The sequence below is a fragment of the Seriola lalandi genome, unplaced genomic scaffold (genome assembly GCF_002814215.2).
Source record: "Seriola lalandi dorsalis isolate HSWRI2012SDOR001 ecotype SW California unplaced genomic scaffold, Sedor1 jcf7180002054406, whole genome shotgun sequence".
NCBI classification, from domain to species: domain Eukaryota; kingdom Metazoa; phylum Chordata; class Actinopteri; order Carangiformes; family Carangidae; genus Seriola; species Seriola lalandi.
Window position 1 is genome coordinate 147,649 of NW_019524959.1, and position 21,389 is coordinate 169,037.

General features: G+C 41.8%; 1 protein-coding gene across 5 annotated transcripts in view; it reads right to left on the minus strand.

The window, feature by feature from the left end:
- Positions 1–21,389, minus strand: part of sema5ba (sema domain, seven thrombospondin repeats (type 1 and type 1-like), transmembrane domain (TM) and short cytoplasmic domain, (semaphorin) 5Ba) — a 173,942-nt gene that overhangs the window by 140,810 nt on the left and 11,743 nt on the right. For 4 of the 5 annotated variants that reach the window (XM_087174994.1, XM_087174991.1, XM_023409738.2 and 1 more), the window contains exon 2: positions 435–499. The exons of the other annotated variant lie outside the window; for it this stretch is intronic. The gene's annotated coding sequence lies outside the window, so the exon portion shown is untranslated. The remainder of the gene's footprint in view (positions 1–434; positions 500–21,389) is intronic. 5 annotated transcript variants of the gene reach the window in all.

Genomic DNA, 21,389 nt, shown 5'->3' on the forward strand with positions numbered 1-21,389 from the left:
CCCCCCCCCCCCCCCCCCCCCCCACCTCTCCTGCTTATCCTCTTCTCTTCCGTCTCCAATGCCATATTCTCGGCGGTGCTTTTCAAATCATTTCACTCAGTCAGAATAAAGGGCTTTCACCAGAAAAGGCTGCTTTACTTTTTACAACTGAGGCCGGAGTAAGAAAGACATTTAGAGAAGTGAAGAATGAGAGAAGAAGAATAACAATCAATCCGTCATCATAGAGATATCCACAAACCCGGAGAGAAGTTTGGTGTTTGCAGGAAGGGTGAGCACACAGAAAAAAAGAAAATTGAATTGAATTTTTTTTTTATAAATAATTTAAAAAATGTTAAAAAAAGAGACAGAAATTCAGGTAAAAGATGCATAAACTAATAGAAAGGCATGAAAGTCACAAGAGAAGTTTTCAGTGAAAAAGATGAAAGTGTACTCACCAGCTAAGCATCACTGGGGTGTGGGGACGGGGCTGAGAGGGCCGTCTGTCCTTTTCAAACCAATTCTGGAAGAAGGGGGAGAGAGAGAGAGAGAGAGAAAGCGGAGGGGGAGGGGTGAGTTCTTCACTAGCTGCTCGCCTCCTTCTCATAAGCAGTGTGCAGAGCCACAAAGAAGTGCTGGCGCTCTCGTAAACAAACCGCCAAGTTTTCAATGGAGCGGAGGAGGCGGAGCGGGAATGGCATTTAAACGGGAGAGATTTCTTGGAGTTGGGGGGCTGCAGGGAAAAAAAAGGTACCTGCAAGATGCCTTTAAATCAAGTGAAGGCCTAACTGGACAATAACAAACCACAAAGTTCGGGACAGGTCAAACACATTAAACTCTACACTCCATATAACTTAGGAGGCCTTGTATTGCATAGAAAACGGAGCCCAAATATGTTCCACTATAAATTAACAGTGTAAATGTAAATGAGGTGAGCAGGATGCCTCATTGTGTGGAATCAAACACAGATGCTAATATGCAGAGAGCACTTTGGGTTGCATGCTTTTTGATCTCAACGCCACAGAGCAAATTGGAACAAATAGCCCTGGCTGGTTTCTACGGCAACCTGAAAGGGTAGCTTAGACTTGCCATCCCTCTTGTGGCGTCAACCGCCGTGATATGGCTGCTGTTTCCTTCACTTGCACACAGAACAGCAACTATGAAAAACAGAAGGATTGATTATTGTCATCTGATCGCTCCAGTAAGACTGATCACTTTTTCTTAGATGTACAGTATAATCAATTGTGCATTCACATAGGGTCCTGCTACTCATTAGCATGAATGCAGAGCTTGATAAACATGTACCCAGGAGATACCTCTCACTTTATTTAGGGCTGAAACTAATCATTTCATTATTGATTAATGCTGATTAGTTTGTCAATAAACTTATTTACCAATTACTCTATAACAATATTAGAAATTACTAAAACATTTTCATCAGAAGTTTTCACAACCTCTTCAAATGCCTTGTTTTGTCTGACCAAGAGTCAAAAAATCAAATCAAATCAATCCACGATGAAAGAAAACAGAGAAAAGCTGGAGCCAGAGAATACTTGGTCTTTTTGCTTCATAAATGTCAATTAGTTGCTTATTGACAAGTTCTTAAAAATCCAGTTAAAATGCTTTTCTACCAGATTCCCCAGCTCAGTGCTGAGATCCACAAAGACAGGTAGACAAATGCAGTAAAGGGGATTTTCTATGGAGCTAAGCTGAGAATTTAGGGCTGAGCAGCAGGAAGTGTCCACTCAAACAAAAAAACTCCCCATAATCTCCAATGTCAGTGTGGGATCAGGCTTTATTCACTGCAACAAGTGAGGAGGAAGAATTCTCATAAACTACTTAGTCTGTGACCTATAGTCTTACTCTCTTTCAGACACACACACACACATATACATACATGCACACACACACACACATCCCAGTCTCCTGCAGTGATGCCTCTACACAACACAGCCGGCCAAAGAAAGTCTGGGAGTGAACCTGCTCAGATTCAATAAAACTTTGTTGTCCAGATATCTGACAGGAATTTGACATCCAGCGTGGTGCAGAACACACTGTAGAGTTGTGGTTTGATAAACACAACACAGATAACAAGTTGATAACAACGTCAGATAACATCAGAACCAGCGCCTGGTTCCAGGTTTCTGAATGACTGCCCACAGCTCAGACTGTTTGTGCTGAATCAAATCAGTCTGGTGTTGTGTTCACTGACGCCTGTTTCTACAGCTGGGAACAAAAAAAACAAGAACTGAGCCAGTCAGAGCTGTGTCAGTGCCATAAAAACAGCTGCAGAAAAATGGTGACAAGGGTGGATGACAACTGTAAAAGTAAAAATCAGAAGGTTTCTTCTTCTCTTTTGACTAAAAATGATTCTGACAGAACAGCATGCAGGTTTCTGCTGAATAATTTACTGTAAAATAAAAACAACTCCTACTCTGCAAACAACTGAGACAAACACTATGTCAGACTGAATTATAAAATGGAATAAAAACGGCAACTCAGGCGGATTACCAGGCCAATACAATCCTGCACATCCCACAACCCTAAGAGTCTGCAGCTACAGCAGCACATCTGTCAGACTGTACTTGGGCACAGTGGTGTTTTGAGCTAAATGCTAACATCAGCATGCTAACATGCTTGCTTGTTGGGAGGAGGACATGTTTACAGCTGACACAGGCTGATAGTTTTGCTGTTTTTTAGTCATAAACCAAAGTATTGGACAAATAAAAAATTGTGACCTGATGATGACGAGAGATGAAAAGTTATTGAAAATCTTCCTGTGGGGAACATGAATTTGTGAACCACATTTCATGACAATCCATTCAGTAGTTGTTGAGATATTTTAGTCTAGAGCGAGCAACCAATCAACCAACCAATAGACTGACATTGCCATCACTTGAGACGCGTTACTACTGTTGCTGACAGACCTTTCTCACGGCAGACATTTTGGCATGTCATAGCGGGAAAAGCACAGGCGTGATTGATTACAACTGATTACATTAAAAATAACTGCATCCATTTAGGTGAGTTCCAGGGTCTTCATATGGGCCATGCTGCCTCGCTGCCTAACCCTGTCTCCTGGAAATGACATGTATGTACAGCTAAACTGCAACAGCAAATATGTTTTGCAGAAATATATTTTTGCAGTGCTCCCAGCTGGGTTTAATTATATTTGATGAACATAATGGTAAACGTTTCATGTGCTGTGCAGCTATTTATGCAAATCCCCCTGGGTCGCCGAGGAGCCCTGCGCTGAGAAATCTAGCACGCCTTTCAGGATCTGTGGCAGGGGTGAAGGTAACAGAGCCACATGTCCTCTGATTGGACTCTGCTTTGGGATTGGACTGTCATTATCCAATCAGATTGAGTCCGATCAGAACTGGATCAAAATTTGTACTCATGACTTCAGTGTGACGCAGAGTGTGGGGAACTGAGTGCTGAATTTTACACACAGTTTTCTACTCTGTATCTGTATACAGATGTTCACAAAAGAACTTCTTCTTTCACAGTGTCTTTGTGTAACCTCAGCACTCGCTCACCATTTATTCACACTCTATTTTTTTCTTGAATACAAATCTTTTCTACACAAGCAGAAACTTGAATTTGTCATGCAGATTTATTTCACAGGTTTAGAAAGGCTGATTTACAAACTACACTTTACAAGCTCAAAATCTTTTTGACCCTGATTTGAGCCTATAGTTTATCTGGCGTTTAACTCTTTCTCCTGTGTTTCCTGTTCTCAAATCTGTGTGTGTGTGTGTGTGTGTGTGTGTGTGTGTGTGAGCATGTGTGTGTGCTGTGGGCGTGGCGCTCCTCACTCTCTCCTGGTTTCCTGATTGCCAATCTGCCAGCACACCTGCCATCCATCTAATCATCACCCCCAGCAGTATATCTACCCCGCTTCTTTGTTCACTCCTCCCCAGATCATTATTTCACTGGCTGAAACGATGATGTTCAAGGCTGCTTAAAGTTGTGTACTCACAGTTTTTTTTTTTTCCCTTTGTGGTTTTCCCCTCCAGAATCTCCACCTGCCACACTTGCAACATCACCCAGCGTTCAAACGAGCCTCACCGGTCTCCAGCTTCCCTCAACCCTCCACCCGGCCTGCCTGCTCCCCTGTCCGTTCACAGGTCTGCTGTTCAGTCATCCAGCCTTCAATTCTCACTCAGCTCTCTCCTGCCAAATGCCAGCTCCTCTCTGCACTCTGCATGCACCTGCCAGAACCCTCGCTCCCCACCCGCCTTCATTCCCTGCGATTTAACAATAATTCTCCTCTTGTTCAATTTGCGCTTTGAGTCTTTGTCCTGTGTTTGGGTTCACCTGTTCATACTAATGGAAAATTTCACTGATATGTTCATTATCAACATATTTGCAACTTGCCAAGCACCTAAATTAACATGTCCTTATTATATTAATATAAAACATTCCTGTTGCGATTACAAAATGTTTCCAACTAAATGTATTTTCAGTTTGGTTGTAAGCTCACGTACCATATGTTTGTTAGACAGAACCATCTGGGAAGGCTTCACTGGAAAAGGGCAAGCACTTTTAAAAAATATTTGGCAGGTGATTGGATGAACCATCTGTCTGTCATATGCGTTGACGAGACACAACAAGGCTGCACTCTGAGCAGCTTTGTTGGTCGATGAGTCTTTTAGTAGTTTGGTCACAAGTGAAAAGCTTGGAGCCTACAGATGGATGGAGATCCAGCTGTTTTGCAAGGTTAGTTTAGTTGTATACAAAAGTAAGGCTTACCCAGAAACTTAATGGAACAACGATACCCTAAATGACATTTGTTTCACCATCGCTTTTCCTCCTGTGACAAATCAAAATGTCTGCTTTGAACAAGGGCTATGAGGAAACACAATCGCAATCATTCCCAAATATGTCTTTGCTCTACAGAGAGATGAAAGCAGGTAAAGATAATGAGGATAATCATCATAACTGGTCTGAATCTAGACTGGAAGACAAGAGACATCCCCTGACATCATGTCATGGTATCTTTCATAATAAAACAATAGTGGAGCTCAAACAATTTCAAAACGACCAACTGAATATTTGAGCCTAAGCATTTTATTATCTAAGAAAGTCATCAGGCACTTCATTTTCCCTCCCTTTCCCTCAAGACACACACACACACACACACACACACACACACACACACACACACACACACACACACACACACACGCGCACACACACACACAAACACACTCACTCACTCCTTTTCTAATCTTGAATTAGTCCTTGAAAGTCATTTGCCTGTCTGCCAAACAGGCAAGCAGGCAGATGTCTGTGTGCGCGTGTTTGTGTGTGTGTGTTTTCTCTTGGTGTTTGGTGAACTTGAGATGCTCTATAACCAGCAGTCCTGATATCAGTATGAGGCAGACAAAGCAGTTGAGAGGTCTTGTGCTCTGATCTGAAACTTTTCTTTTTGCTCTGTTGAAACTTTCTGTAGCTCGCCGCAGTGCACTTTTCTCATTTCAGTCCATATGAGATGGTTATCAACAGTCGCCATCGCATCCAGCAGCGAAAATCAAATTCTCCTAATTAAGCTCCAGTTACTGGTAACTGAATCAGACAGTTTAATGCAGACTTAGCGGGAAGTAGGTGAAGAGGCGAGTTACAAAACAGCAGGAGTTCACAACTCAACAACTCATGGAGTTTGTCTTCTCTCATAAACATGCACAGGAATACACATTTAGACGGTATGCTTGTGTACTTCCTCCTTCGGGCCAGTAAAAGAAATATGTGTAATTAGGAGCGAATTACTGCCTGCAGCTTTCCAGTTTACATCAGACAGTAGCAGGGTGCTGTGGCTAAACTTTTAGTGTGAAGGCACCCAAAGTGAAACACAGCAGACACCAGTTTTACTGCATCAAGGACACTATGCATGATATGAACAGTGCAACATGACAGCGGCACTCCAAAAGAATCTCTCACAAAAGTTGTTGAGTTAAAAACTTCAAACGTTGTCGCTGTAGTAGGTCACTTCAGTTTAACATTTTGTTTTAAAACAACACCAACTGTTAAAACTGCCTTTCATATTTCACTACAAAAGAAAGACGATGAATGATTAACTCATTCGAGAGAGAAAGTTTTTTGTATTTTTGATGGTGTAAAAAATTCCATGTACATCAGCAGTGTCTGTCAACACAGCACATTTCCACCAAGCAATGAGTGGGAAAGCACACTCTGCTCAGCAGTGCCGCCGCTTCCCTGCCCAGTCGCATTCAGCACAGTAAACAATGAGTCTGCCAGACAAACCATGTAATGATGCTGTCTCTAAATTACCTCAAGCATATTTGCACATAATGGGCTGTCACTTCTTTTTTTGCATACATGCTGACACAAACACCAAAAGGTTGGTATAGCCTCAATAAGTCAACATGGCTTCAGTACATGGGTCCAATTGCACTTTCTGTGGCATAAAAAAAGAATTTAGCAAATGAGACACCATCCATTTTTCGAAAGCTTTTGTGCAGAGTTTTGTAAGGAGCGACTCTGAGAAAATGTCAAACTGCACACAGGGCAGAGATTATCCAGCACTGATCAGAATACTGAAAAGCGAAATCACATTCTGTCAACAAATCTGAGAAACAATGACCTCCACTTAAACTATTACAAGCCCGAGCACTGAGGGAGAACAAAACTCCCGTAACATTTAAACTGAATTTCTGCATTTCACAGCCTCAGGACAAAATCCACAGTAAATCAAACATAACAAAAACAAACCACGTCCAAGAGCCGTCACAGGGAGAACAGGCAAGGCTTTGGAAAAAAGGCCGTCAGAGAAGTGAGGCTGTATTCATAGAGACGGAGGTGGACTTCACAATTATACTGCAATAAATCTAATCAGATAAATTACTAATTAAAGAACACCTCAAAAACAAAGCTCGCCTGACTTGGAAAGAGGCAGTCAAGCCTGATGTGACTAATACTTTGTCACACCAGTAATGACCATCAGCTTCAATGAAAACATGTTTTTTTTTCCATTAGTCCCACATAGTGACTGGTTCTATCTAAATGCCACTGTCATGGAGAAGGAGCCAGTCAGACACACTGTATTAACGCCGCATTGTACCTGATCAATTCTTAATCCGAAAGTGAACTAATTTAAGCTGCTGAATGTTTTATTCAGTTTCGGCTCTGTGACTGGACGTTTCTTATGGAGTGGAAAGACAGAGAGAGAGAGAAAGAGACAGCGCCAATTACGAGGGTTAAATAATCTAACACATTCAAGAGGCCGGTGGCCGCTGTAGACGGTCAAGTGGCTGTGGTCGCATGGGAGCACACACAAGAGCACATACACACATACACACACATGCATGCTGTTTCCCAAAAGGTCGCCTCTTACGGACGAGACGGTTTAACTTGCACAACCTGAAACCATAGCATCACGTTGACGGGCAAAGTCATCCGTTACCCTTGTTATTCTGCCCCATTCTCCTACGTCTCTGCAGCGGAGGCAGCGGCAGGCTGGCCGTGTTTCATATGTCCTTGGCTTTCCATCATACCACTTGACACCTGTTTATATACGGCATGACCTCTGACCCCAAGCTCCCTGTTCTCAGAGACAATCTCTCTAGGTTAATGGAGAGGTCTCTTGTGTTATTACGAGAGTGGTGGCAAATAGCTAAAAAGGTTACTGCTAAGATGTAAACAAGGACTGAGCTTAAGGACCACAGAGGAACTAAAAGTATCACTAATGCAAATGTGGACAAGGGCGGCTGTTTGTGTCCGTGTACCCACACATCCACACCTCCACATATATACTGTAAGTGTTATATAAATATGAGTGTTCCTGTATTTCCATCTTCATGAAAACCAATTTCAGACCTTTGTGCCGTGTGTGTATTTCTATTTGATTGCTCACTAAGCTCAAATGGCTCTCTGGTCGTAATTAAGTGGCACCTCCATTACAGAAGCCGGGGGCTGCTAATACGTCAGCGTTTGCTTTAATGTTACAAACTGTGCAGCTGACCAAGTGGCTTAGAGAAATGATGGGGAGCTAACGATGCTATTTAAATGCATTGATCCTCAGAAATGTGACCTCACCTCATGCTGGCCATACTCTCCCAAGGCTGGGTGATATACTGAATATTAATTATATATTTGCAATACTTTGTTGAAGATACAAAAGAAGGCAACATTGTTATTGCTTTGCATTATTGCATCGTTGTTGTTCCAGTCTCAATATTGTTTTTATTCATTTATTTAAGTGTATTTTCATTTAATGAGGATAATGTTTTACTTTTAAATAATATACTTAAAGAATTTAGAAATACAGGTCTTGTTTAAAATTAACAATTCATTTCAAATGATATGTATCACTATCAGTCATAATTATGGTAATTTACTGCTGACATGCAGTAGTGGTGATTTAAAAATAATTTAAAAACAAATACAAAAACAGAACTTGCAGTTGTCTTAATGGATCTCAGGTCCTTGGGAGCGACGCTAGCTGGGGTTGCTAGCCCTTTGGCTAGGACTATCAGTTAGCCGTTTGCTAGCAGGGTCTAGCTAGCAGGTACAAAGGCTGGGCTAGTAAAATTCACAGCTGTCACACTTACACAATTATAAAACTTTAACAAGTTCTTGTTTTTTTTTAACTGCTCTTTAGCTACTCTCATTTTGCCCTTTCCCTTCTTTTGCTTACCTTCACTTGAAACTTGTGTAGGTGGTGTAATGTCCATGCACTCGTCTGCTGTCTCGTTAGCAATGGCAAAGCAGACTCCAATCAACGTCGCACAGGTGTAATCAGTACATTAATTATAGCTGCATTTCATTTAATATTCTGGTAGTGTGCATGACTCACTGGTAGAGCATACTAGGTCTACCTGAATGCAACATGGCTGCCATCAATGTTAATTCCACCTGGATTTTGACAAAAAGTCAACATGTCTGCTGTGAAAAAGGTCATTCAACTTCGTTATCATTTTAGCCCTTGCTGCAGGAGCCTGGTCTCATCAGTGTGGAGGAGTCTCTGGACTAACACAGCTGGCATTCAGGAGCTCCATGAAAGGTGCTAACAAGAACAAGCTAACACCTGGAGGGGAGCAATCTGTGATTTAGTCCTTAAAAAAAGCACCAACAGTGTTGATGAGTGAGCTAGCTAAATGTGTTATATTGTACTTATATTGTATTACTACCAATGTTGCCATATCCTACAATTACGCATTATACTTATTTGGACCAATTTTATCCAATTTTAGACAATTTTGCCTGTAATTTGACATTTTCTCAATGTAGGTTCTGCTATGACTGTGATTATGAACCACCAACACTGTAAACATCAGTTTTAAAACGTTGTTTAGTCTTTCTATTTTAGGCCTTTTTATTACAAAAATACAGATGTTTGCTTAATACACACATGTTTTCTTATTGAGAAGTATGTCCATTCATCCACAGAATATGCATGAACTTCATCATATATATATATTGTATATCAATAAAAGATTAAGAACCAGATAATTTTTTTCCTACATTGCCATTATGAAATTTTGTAATACTGGATTATTATCATTATTGGAAAATCTGATCGACTGAGATTCATTTTGAATTCAGTTATAGCGAACAATACTGCACAGAACTGAGGAAAGGAAACCAATGACCATGAAAATAGTGAGGCAGACTTCAGAGCGAGGCGATACAAAAGACTTGCACCATGTTGAAAGTTCCTTTCACTATGTTCTACATACACTCACTGTGCGCTTTTGCCGCCCTATAGCAGTGCAATCCTGCTGTGTGACTGTGTGTACATCTTGAGTGAGTTCCCCTGAAACAGGTGTTTGCTGTGGGATAAAGTCTTTCCAACAGTGCATATAGTGGTCCTGGGGCTGTGGATCAGTCTGCAACAGGAGTAAACATGGTTATACAACAGGGTGTTTTTGTGCTATAGAACATGTTACAATATATATGTGCACCTCCAGCACTAGGTGTGTACTTCTTTCCCCCTCTCCGTTTCTGTGTCCTCGTGGGAGAGCTGCTCACGTGCATGAGTCTGTAAGTGAACTTGGTCGTTCCAATTACAGTTTGTTGTGTTGGTGCAGAGTGAAGTGCACAGTGGGGGGATTGAATTGTCTGCAGGCAGCCATCAGCAGCGACCTCGGCTTCAGACCAACATTATACTTATCGAGCAGAATATTGATCCACACATCCAAATTGTGCAGCAGCCAAATGGCTGTGCCAGTCCTGCCAAGCCGGCAGAATGAGACCTGGATCCATTTTACAGCACTTGACACAAACATGAAGAACATGTGATACACTGTTGTGCTCAAGTGAGAAATCCTATTGTGAGGGTGATGAAGTGTGTCGCAGGATAAATTAATCACATTTGTCTCAAACACTAAAATCATCAGTTCTTTTCAATGTGTTGCAATAATTGGTTTAACTTATTATGCCTCTGTGTGTTTTAACCCTAATTAGATAAAAGAGCAAACATGAGTGTGGTTTAAATAAGTGACGGCATTTACATCCACAATGTACTCCACATTCAAACTGCATATATTTAAACACAAATTTACATAACAGCGCTGTCATGAACTGTCGGAAAGAGAAAAACAAACTAGAATTGAATCAATGAAACAGGAGCCTTCATAATGTTTAAAAGAGTCTAATCCTCACACTTGGTGCAGAAAATTAATCCTCTCTTTGTATTTCTTTTTTTTTTTTTAAACATGAACAACACAGACACACTGGATCACTAGTGTTGGGTTCAGATAGCCTGCTCCATTTTGGATTCAGTTCCAAGAAGGTAAAATATCCAAATTTGTTAAGCTCTGAGTCTGAGCCAGTCTCTTTTCTCTCTTCAAATCTTTTATCTTCAGTCTGTTTTAGTGGCACGCTGAACGGGAAGGTCATTTAGCTGAGGCAAATATGTAATTTGTTGAATTCTTTGGAGATCAATGTTTATAGTTATTTGTTTCTTATTTGTAATTTTTCTTACAAAAAGTTGTTGAAAAGATAAACATAGTTTGAGGTTGCAATAGCCACTTCCATCTTGGATCCAGCTCCCTGTCTCAAAATTACGGTGGCCCTGAGAAGTCAGTGCACCGCAGCTTAAGCAAATACAGAAAACATCTTCATCAATTTGACAACACGTGCGCTGCAAGTAGCACAGACAACAACAGAAGGGTTTCCAGGGGACACAAAAAAGTGACGAACCCGCATGCGACACGCATTGAACGATGAATGCGCATTGATGAATTACAATACATGTATTATAGTAAATCTGTGCAAGCGCGTCCCTGCCATGTTAATTGCTTTTTTGTGTCCCCTCGAAACACTTCTGTTGTCATCTGCGCTGCTTCTCGAATTTGCTTGTGTTTTGTCTGTTTGCATGTGTTCTCTTACGTCGCAGTGTGTTTGGTTCTCAGGGCCACCTAACAAAATACATGAAGTCGTCAAATCACTTATCAAGCCTCTCCTCTTATTCTATTTTATTAGCAACGAGAATTGACAAAACACTGAGGTAACACTTTGATTTTGGCACTGACTGACTAGTGAGACGTTCTGAATCCGGACCTCTTGTAAGTGCTGTCACATGAAAAATAAGATGTAGATTATGTAGGCTACACTGTTATTTCAAATGTGCCACTTACTTATGTAATCATTTCATGTCTTCTGCTGCTCGTCTCACTTTCAGGTTCCAGCTACAGCTTGTGCACATTCATGAGGCGATCACTGAAACGTTCAATAAAATGTTTTAGCCCTAGCTAAAAGTAAATACGTACCATTTCAATACATATTTGATGAAACGCTCTTGAACCACAACCTTACATCGCAGTGGTTGAAGTAATGAACCAGGTCAGTACATGCAGTTGGAAAGTATCCGCACAAGAGTCAGAGTTGGCTGCCCTGCAGTGTACAGCCTGTGCTCCCCGTTTCTAATCCTGAAACCTGAATGAAGCTTTGTGAGAATATCCCCAACAGCGCGCACTCAAACCCTCTGTCCCTCATTATCCAAAACACTTGATCTCCGTTTCCCTCTCACTATTTCTTCAACCTCGCATCCCGGCAAAGAGAAACACTGACAGTATCTGCATCATTAAAACATGCGGAGCAATAGGATTCAGCCAAATCCCCCCGACTGTGGGTGGAGAGCAGCTGCACTCGGAAACACAGAAAGACAGAACTGATTCTTTCATGCAGTCGTGAAGTGGTTACTTCTCTCTTAGGACGATGAACCGTATGTGGCATTGAAAGAAGAAGGAAAGCCATTTGCACCTGCCGTTCACATGCATATTTACTCCAACAGACGGTGGGCTCTGAGATGTGGGGCCCTGAGGATGGGAAACGGAAGGACTGGGGGCGAGGAATTATTTATTAAGCCAAAGGACACCGGCTTCCATGGAGAGGAAAAAGAAAGGATAACGCTGCTTGTCTTTTCCCTGTTGCTCAGATGCCATCAAGGGAAGAAGTGAGCTGAGCTGAGGAGAGCAGCAGTAGGTATCACCCAGACTGAGGAAGAAAAGACAGAGAGTGGGCGATGAGGAGGAGGAAACAAGAGGGACGAGAGGGGAAGGGCGCATTGCAGCACCACGCAAATCCAATGAAATAACACACCTTCGGGGAGAAGTTGCCTGCTGAAGTCTTATATAGAACTAAAACTAAATTCAGTTTCCTTTCCTTTCCTGGCTGTGTGCTGCTGCATCAAAGCAAATTCAAACAGAGAGGGAGTCAGCTGTATTATGGCGATCGGTAGCCTTTTCAGCTGCTGAGTCTGCACAGCGCCTATGTTTTTTTTTTTACCCTCCGCTATGTAAATTATGAGTAGAAAATTGAGTGAAGTGTTCCCATCAGCCTAATGTATTATGTGCATTACGCTAACACAGCTCTCAGCCTGCACCGCTGAAACAACGCCTTGTGTGAGAAAGAAACTCGCTCCATATGAAAACAAGTGGAGAATTAGAAATAAGCCTGCCAGGGAAGAACTGGCCTGACCTTTTAACCCTTAATGTCCTGGGACTTTAATAATCCTCAAATAATCTTTTCAAAAATATGTGGCCATGCGAACATTACACCCATATGTGATGGTTTAACATGTCATTCCCAAACCATGGGGATTAATCTGATGCTTTAGCACCCTCCACTCCTCTGCTCTCACACTTTCCACCAGATTTTGGAGCCTGGCTGCAGGGATTTGCTCCCATTCAGCTAAAAGAGCAGAATTACTGAGGTCCAACACTGACGTCGGGCCGTGAGGCTGAGCTCACTGTCCAGTTCATCCCAAAGGTGTTGGATGATTTTAAAGGTCAGGCCTAAAATGTAGAAACAGGAAATAGTGTTCCCTCAAGCTGTTGCCACAAAGCACACAGCTGCCTATAATATCACTTTATTTTGTAGTATTAGATTTCCTTTTATTGGAACTAGAGGGCTAGGGCCAAACCATAAAAACTAGCACCCATTTGTGTTACTTTTTTTTGTTTTAACATCAAACACTCACAGTCCGTGGGCTTGAAACTCGGCTCTGCCACACTTGTAGCTTGCTCCTTTGTGGAGGATGGCAACTGTGGATTCCCAGCAGTTAAAATAACTTTGACTCAGACTCAGGGCAACCCGGCCTCACAGACACAGATTGTCAAAACGTACCATAGTGTCCATGGAAACTACTTGAACCACTCCTACAGCAGAAATCACTTCTGCGCTGACCCAAATGTTCCAAGTATTCACCAATAAATGAGAAAACACAGTCCAGAAGAGCACTGGAGCCATGAAGACCCGACAGAGCAACATAGAAGTATATATATATAGCCATGCTGTGCAGAAACTATGAGTGTGTTCAGCATGTTCCAAACACTTTTCTCCACAACATAGCAATCCTAATGACACTGGTCAATCTTGTAAACTGACAGAAATAAAGTGAGCGTATTTATTGACATTGACCGTGACCTTTGTCACTTTTGAAATCCCTTGGAACTTGTGTGAATCCACAACTGCTGTCCTCTGCGAAGGGATAAGCTCAAAAAAAAAAAAAACTTTTTATATCCACCTCTCAAGCGTTCAGGCTGTGAATATTTGATACTCAAAAGATTGATTTTTGGTATCCCTTTAACTCTTTATGTTTTGGGATTTATGCTGAAAACACACTAATCCAAACTGAAAGAATTTCAAGCACCAGCTACCTCAAATAAAACCTGCATACACACAATACAGCTGGAAAGGAAAAGCTGACCATCTTATTGTCTCCTAAACCTACACACAATCGTTCTGGGGGCTCATTTCATTTTGGGATCGACAGCCAGGAGAGTGAGGGATGGATTTAGAAAGAGAGCGGACTGATAGAAAAGGGGCTGCAGGTGATTCATCTTCCTGAGCTGGGCTTGGTTAGGTGGACACAGAAGTGCAGGACACGTCTGGTTTTAATCAATGAAAATTCCACCTGGAGCAGAGGCTTAAAGAGCAAAAAAAAAAAAAAAAAAAACGGAGAAAAGCAGAAAAATTTGTAAGAGAGAGGCATCAAGCCCGGAATGAAAAGAGTGCCACAAGAGAAGCACCAAAATAAACGATGTCAGGCATTAATAAAAGCAGCTTCTGATGATAAGATTGATACACAGTAAATAGGAGAGAATAAAAGACGGAGATAAATGTTGAAAGTGTGACAAGAAGAGGGGCAGGAAAGAGCAAGAATTAGACCATTTAATGTAGGAGAGCTGGGAATCAAGCTCCCAATCCATCTTTTAAAGTGCAGGAATGAAACCCCCATTTATCACTAGGGTGAGACGATATAACTAAAGAAAAGAAAGTGGCAGGTAACCAGCTCCCCTGTCTTTATGGAACTCCTCTCCTGGGACGACGGCAAAAGACTTCCTGACTTTATGGAAAGGCAGCGGGGAGACAGACAGTGTTTGATTAAGTTATTCAGTGTTTACTGCCACGGACTCGTCTATAATACGCACCGTTTGCTTAACAACTCTTCAGATGGAAGTACTTGGCAATTAAGATTGAATTGCAGAACAGAGAGACAGGTTCAAATTTGACGCAGCAAAGGAGGTTATTCATTTGGGTTCAAAGACAGCATGGCCTGGAAGGGGGGGGGGGGTAAAAGGAAACAGTATGTTATTCTCCATCTGAAAGCCTACTTCCGACAGACAACATAATTAGCTCACTTCTGACAACACCTTGAATAGACTAAAGGTTGTACGTCCACATGGGGCAGTTTGCGAGTGATGAATAACGAGTCCACGTTTCATCAGGCGAAGAAACACATTTTCCTTTGCACAACGCTACCAGCTGATCGAAGATGGGATTCGAGTCTCCTTCCTCCTGTCAGCCTCTCGAAGCAGCTGATCAAAGCTTGCTGAGATTCAGACCGGCATCCAACCTTAACACACCTCTACTCAATTTCTGATTCATTTTTGCTCCACAACATCCAGGACACCGCGCTGAGAAACAGTTATTCCAGGCTCTTAAGGACATGAAGGCATAAACGTTATACAGCCCCTGAAAACTTCCAATAGTCTAGAGATAAACATCATTAGTTATTAACTAATAATACTTAGTTAAAACCCCAAAGCTCAACGACTTTCATCAGATTCAGATTCTTGTGTTGTTCTGATGGAAATACCTGACCTGATATCTCATGGGAAACAACAAGTGTGGCTCTAACTCTGGCTGATAATAAATGAGCGTTCAAGAATGTCCCATTGCTTAAACTGCATCCTCTGGGAAGACCATTAGATGCTAGAAAGGGAATTTTTAATTCATTAGCTCAAAAGTAATAGGGCTGGGTATCATTTAAATTTCTTCTGTACCAATAACAAAGAGATTCCTTCCTTGATATCCTGCACACGAATGCAAATATTTGCCTGAATAAAAAACATCCAACATCTAAAATTTGTTTGAAAGTCTTCCATTCTTGGTGCTCTCACACAGTTCAGTCTGCACCTAAAGAGTGAAGTTTTTCCACATCTGAATTGAAGGGTCTAGGGCAGCTTTTGTCAAAGAGCGGTCCACAAGAAAAACCTTGTGGTCTGTGAGTAAATTTGTTAAAATATCATGTTTTAAATTGAGTGTTTCTCAAATTGTCTGAGAGTGACCTCAAAGCCTGCGAGCCAGTGGTGTATATGTGATGTTTCCAAGATTAAATCAACCACTGTTGTGCAGCGTTGTTGGACTTACTAACCGACTGTTTTGCGACACTAGCTACACCGGTTTACCGTTTATCTTTTGGCATAAATCTTATCGTTTTATGTCTAAAAATGATCAGCTGGGCATTTGAAAGGAAATGTGGATGTGTTAGATGATCTGTGAGTTTCATTTTAATGGCTAAGTGCTTGGTCTGAAAAAAGTTCGAGACACACTGGCCTAGGGATAAAGAGTGTTGCATGTTGCACAGATCATAAAGCCCTCTGAAGCAAATCTGTGATTCCAGGCAATATCAATAAAGCTGACTTGAGTTAACTTGATGCTGAGCCAGAAGTAAGAAGCTGATAAAGCAAAGCCTTTAAATGAAGAAACTTAATAGAAGCCATTGAATAAAGTGCCAGTGTGATAAGCCACAAAAACCTCATGTGGAGGCAGGATGATGTGCTCTGATAGCTGCACCACAATTAATGCACTGTTATGAATCATTTATAGGGAAAACAGTAAGCCTGAGATGGGGTTGGCTCAGTCAGCAAGAGAGACCATAAAAAAGCAGCAACTTATAGTTCTAACATAAAAAATTCAAACAAGGTGCTATAAAGTGTCGCAGTCAAAGCATCCATCACAGGAGACGAGCTCCAGAGTGCATATGTTGCATCAATTCGCACAGCGGTGCTCACAGATACCTGTGATTGAATGGAAAATAATGCTTTCATCATGAGCCAAAAAATTTCACCTCCTCACTCTTGTCAGTTTTGCACATCTTAGATTTTCTTCGCTCACAGCCTTGGGTACAAGCGCGCTTTGAAATTGTCCACCTGTGGCGCATCTGACTCTGGCACAGACAGAGAGAAGAGACACAACACACAAGTGGCACTGGAGGAAGAGGAGGAAAGGCTTGGGGTGGCTTAAGTCTTTTAGTCTTCATCACATTCCTGTGCCAGCCGGCTGTCTGGCTGTCCCTGGAGGCCACAGCCACCACACTCGATCACAGGGAGTGTCAGAAACACACACACACACCCACACACACACATATATATATACAGTAGCACAGAGGACTTGTCCTGTCCTATGTCCTCAGTATCAAATGGCTGTTGTCAGCAAAGGCAGGGACACTAAACTGGATCCCGGCCAGGTCATTTCACTTCAGAATATTTCATAGCAGCGAGGTCGTTCTGCTGCATCACAGAGCTCGGCAGCCTCACTAATCACAAAGTCACCATTATGCTTTTTAATGCTTATCTAAAACTACAGTGCTTACAAGTTATGGAGCCATATCTGCTCAATGGGTTACTTGCTTCCGCTGCATGCAGCACAGGAAACTGTTCTTTTTACAATTCCAAGTTATCTTTATGCACCATGAAATACAACAACCACCTCTCGTAACATAATTAAGCAGCTCACAATGAGGTGACGAATTTTCTCAAAATATGAAACCAAGCTGACAGCTATTACTCAGCTTTTTCCAAGTGTCTTTTTTTTTTTTGCTCTATAAATGAAGAAATTACACTTTTTGCTCCTGAAACCTGCTGTCTGAAAGTGTTGCAGACACTTTTGGTTTTTACTCTCATAACAGCTGAATTTTTACGCCGCTACATTTCACTGAAAATCTCATAAAACCACTGACACCACACACGAGTTCATAGAACAAGAGAGTCGCTGTGTAAACAAAATACTCAAATATAATAGCTGTTATATTGTGTTGGCAACACCTGCGGAGCGGAGCGGAGCACGCTCGTGGAAATTACAAGACAAAAACGCAAAAGTTAAAACTTCAATCTCCTCCAGATCCTAAGACGGGGCCAGGTTTCCAAACACATCACCTGTTGAAGATTATAAAAATCATATTTGAGCGCTTGATGAAACCAATCCAAGGCACACAACTCACGACAGAGCAAAGGAGTGAAGGCTCACCAGGAGCTCCCTGCCGACATAAATCTCTCACAGAAATATGCAGCCACTGGAAAACACTCATTTAGATCACATGCGGGTGTTACCTCTCTGATACAAAAAGAAATCTCCACAAGGGAGAAAAAAAGAGAGAGAGAGAGAGGGGCAGAGAGAGGACACCTGAAGTTAAACACAGTCTAACCGCCGCAAATTGGCGCTCCCCAAACAACAGCCCTCGCGTTTATGTCTTGTTTATCTCTCTTTGCCGCAGAAGAGCGAGAGGGCCCTCTGTCATTTGTGCCGCCTTAATGAATAGGAGCACGTCTTCAGCAGAGTCAAAGACGCGTGGGCACGGCCGCCATCACCGCATGGTTTGTAAATCGCCAGGGCGTCTGGGCGTCACGCCAGCTGGGGCACGCTGTCGAAGCGGCAGGGGGCATCGAGGGTGGCAGTTTCTGAGCAAAGAAGTGAAGCCAAGAGAGCTGGCTATAAGAGAATTGTATTGACTGTAAAATACACTCAGTAAATGGCCAAAAGTATGTGGACACCCCAACATTTGCATATTTTTGGTCTGTTTCTCATGGTTTGGGTGAGACCCCGTCCAGTTTAAAATGCATAAAGAAACGGTTTTCTCAGTGCGGTGTGGAAGAACTTGACTTGGCCGGTGCTGACCCCTGACCTCGGCCCCATTCAACACCTTTGGAGCAAATCCCTGAGGCCAGACTCCAAAACCACCTGAAACAAGAAGAGCGCAGGCCGTCATAACTGCTGATCGATTAATGGTTTATTAATGACTTGTACTTTGACTGTCCACATACTTCTGGCCATGTAATGTGTGTTATTTTTAATGTTTTCTCCAAGAATTTAACTGTGAGAATCATACATAATGCCAACAATAAATAAATAAGTACAAATAACCACAATAAAAGTCGTTAAATTCTGCTGCGTAACTTTAATATAAAACACAGGAGAGGACGAGGAGAGGAGAGGAGAAACAGAAGGTTTTTTAATTCCAGGGAAATTCATGTGTTTTTCAAGCCCCTGGCTGACCCTTGACTTTTTGATTTTCCAAAAACAAATTTATATCCTAAGAAACAGTCAGATTTCAGCTGAATGTGCCGCGAACTCCAACCTCAACCTGCTGTGGAGGAGCCACAGGTTAAAAGTCAGCATCTCCTACGCATATTACAAACACAGAACCAATTTATTTATTCAAGGTGAGCGGAAGACAGACGTCGCCATCTGCATACAGAGGGGCCTTTGCACACATAAACAGAGACATCTGAGACAAGCCGAGCGACGAGTTGTTCTCTCCTGTTGTCTTCTCGCTGCTCCCCCGAGGGCGTCATAACTCACCGGAGCCAAAATGAGAAGCGAAACCAAGAGCACTGCAGAAAATGAGAGAGCAGCATGTGTCTAAGTAACACACACACACACACACACACCTGCCTGCTTGTCTGACCCCCTTGGTAATTGCTAGTGCTGTTGTGACGACATGACGTGAGTATTCATCTATCCACCTTCATCATATGTTTATCCAGCCAGGTGTTCATGAACAGTTCCAGGTAAATAAAAGCCGGTGGGTTCGACGTAAAATGGATTCAATGTAGAAACGAGGTCAGATCTCGGGACACTGAATCAGTTAGAGCGTTAGAGACCGCAAGGACAAGGACACATGAGAGTGAGAAGGCTATAGTGAGAAGTATAGTGGGCAGCACAAAAGCAATTCATGCGCATAAACACACACAGGACTTCAGTGTCTTTGTTTTTGTAAGTTTTGTTTAATATCCCTTAATGAATTAAAGATACACACACTGACCTCAATATAAGAAAAGCCTCTTATGTAGCTGTTTTTGGATAAATATTTTTTTCTTTTGGAGAATAAAAGAAGCTGCACTAATCAATATTTAATACTAAAGATATTAGTAGGAGATGCAGCAGCAGATATAAGCGGTAAAATGCTTCTTGGTAGGCCTATGTGCTTTTTAAAGTTTGCTGTCTGCCAGATTAACTGTGAAACATTTGATGAGTCCCTTATCATCTCTGAGAGCTTTTCATCTCGAAATAACAGTGTTGATGTTCATTGTAGTTTTTCTATTCTTTGAAATGTGTTTATATCCTTCTCAGTGAGAAATCCTTCAGCTCTTTTTCACACATTAAACACATTTTCACTTGTTATTGCCTGACAGACATTCTACGCCTGGGTCACGGACAGAAATGTAATATATGACATATGACATACAGTATGTCCCTATATCAAGAGGGATGTTGCCATATACAGTATGTCACCTATAAGGAGATATACTATTATCACATTTATACATCATCTGGATGTATGAAGATATAAGTATTTTTTTCAAATTAATTTCTCATTCATTTTAAACATGTCTTTATTCCCATTCAGGGAAAGTGGGTCTTTTAGACCCTACTGTATATAATAGCAACATATGTTGACAGGCTTTGGGGTGGATATGTATATTCAATATAAGAATACACACATAAATATACATATTTGTATGGGCTATTTGTTACAACTTCTAATAGGTTTCATATATAATTTTTACATGCACATATTTATTTTATATGTACATATCATATATGGAAATTCAATATATATGTATATACAGCTTTTGTGTAGGTTATGACATGTGAGCCTTCTCCTTCCACTGAAAGAAGACTGTGAAATACAGTTGACAACTCCAAAAGACAGTAAGTGAACCTTTGAGCTTATATTATTTTGCTATATATAAGACAGCCACAGACCAGTCCTCCCTGGTGCAGAGTGCTGAAGGTAACATCATCTAAAAAATAAATTAAAAAGTTGTCATGAAAAGATTTGAATCCTGGTTTTGGTACATGCAGCAAGGACAACACACACTGCGCTCTGTCCAGCTGAGTTTTAGCAATATATTTGTCATTTAGAGACATACTGTAGGTTCAAGACTGCTATTGGGACCTCAGCCATAGTTTTAAAAGGGATTGACTAAAGCTGCTATCGTGGTGGGTGATGAATGGGGCTGCTGGCCAAGACTAGCAAGAGCAATCTGCTCTGAGCGGGGGCAGACATTTACTCTGCCATCAAACATCCAGTGGTTGATTTACACATCGCATGGAGAGTGCTCCACTTCCTGTTGCAGCTTCTTGTGGCATTTTGAAAAACAGAAGCAAGAACACAGGCCCACACAGTTATTCCAATGAGGTCAGGCAGAGAAGCCGGGACAGGTGCGGACAAATGACAAGGTAATGTTACCTCCTGTAGCCGAATGAATACACAGAGGAATGTGTGTATGTCTGAAGCTCATTCATCATACCCTCTCTAATTCTTACACCAGCATCACACACTTTGTTCGCTCTGAGCTTCTTTACAACGCGACCGACATGAGATGGGAGAGCCAGAGGGTCATGTCACAAAGAGCAGACAGTGTTTGAGGGTGGGT